The sequence below is a fragment of the Phyllostomus hastatus genome, unplaced genomic scaffold (genome assembly GCF_019186645.2).
Source record: "Phyllostomus hastatus isolate PE091 unplaced genomic scaffold, TTU_PhHast_1.1 phas_contig_283, whole genome shotgun sequence".
In the NCBI taxonomy this organism is placed as follows: domain Eukaryota; kingdom Metazoa; phylum Chordata; class Mammalia; order Chiroptera; family Phyllostomidae; genus Phyllostomus; species Phyllostomus hastatus.
The window spans coordinates 13,030,904-13,031,724 of NW_025333833.1; the positions used below are offsets into that span (position 1 = coordinate 13,030,904).

Sequence of the window (821 nt, forward strand, 5' to 3'; positions counted from 1 at the left end):
CCTGGTGCTCTGGCAGAGCCCCCTCGCTTCCCTAGAAGTGCTCACCGTGGATCAGATCCCTGGACGTGACACTGAGATGGCAAGGACAGGGCAAGAGGACAGGAAGTTGCTGCCTTATTCAGGCAAGTCTTTGTGGAGGAGGTGGACTTTTGGGAAGTCTTAAACACTTGATGCCTTTCATTCAAATTTTGGCTGGAGTTTGTTAGATTTGTCAGATTTTGATATACAGGAATATAGTAGATCTCAGAACTCATTATTAACTTATCCTGAGTCACAAAGTAAATGTGAGAATGTTTACTGCTGTTGGAATAAATCTTAAGAATGTGAGAACTGGCATGCAGCTCACAAAGTAGTTTTCTTTTAAAAAGGGAACGCCATCAAACATCTTACTTAAAGTTTTATTCTGAAATCTCTCTAGTAACAAACTATAGAAATGATTCCCTGAAAGTATTGTCTTTATTATACTCTACTGTACACGCTCATAATGCCAGGCTAAAAAAGCTTCTGGAAGTAGTGTCTCAGGCATTGAAGAAACAAAGTTTACAAATTTTATTGTGGAACCCACTCTTTTTCTTCAAAGCAGGAACTTTTTACTGCCGGGTGGTACTCCATTATTGTGCTAGTAAATCTGCAGGGATAAGGAATGGAGAGATTACTGGAAGTGAGCCAAATGTAACTCCCCCCAGACTGAGTGCTAGAATTGCCATTTCATGCCCAGTACGACCCTCATTGTACCTCGTTCGGTTATTCTATTCAGCCGAAAGTTGCCCATCATGCTGTGTGTGAGTGCATTTTGCTGCTGTTTCCTCATTTGTTCCCCC

The 821-nt window shown here is 41.7% G+C and overlaps 1 pseudogene; it reads right to left on the minus strand.

Annotated features, from left to right (window-relative positions):
• Positions 1-351: 351 nt before the first annotated feature.
• On the minus strand, positions 352-457 carry LOC123818575 (annotated as a pseudogene).
• Positions 458-821: the final 364 nt, after the last annotated feature.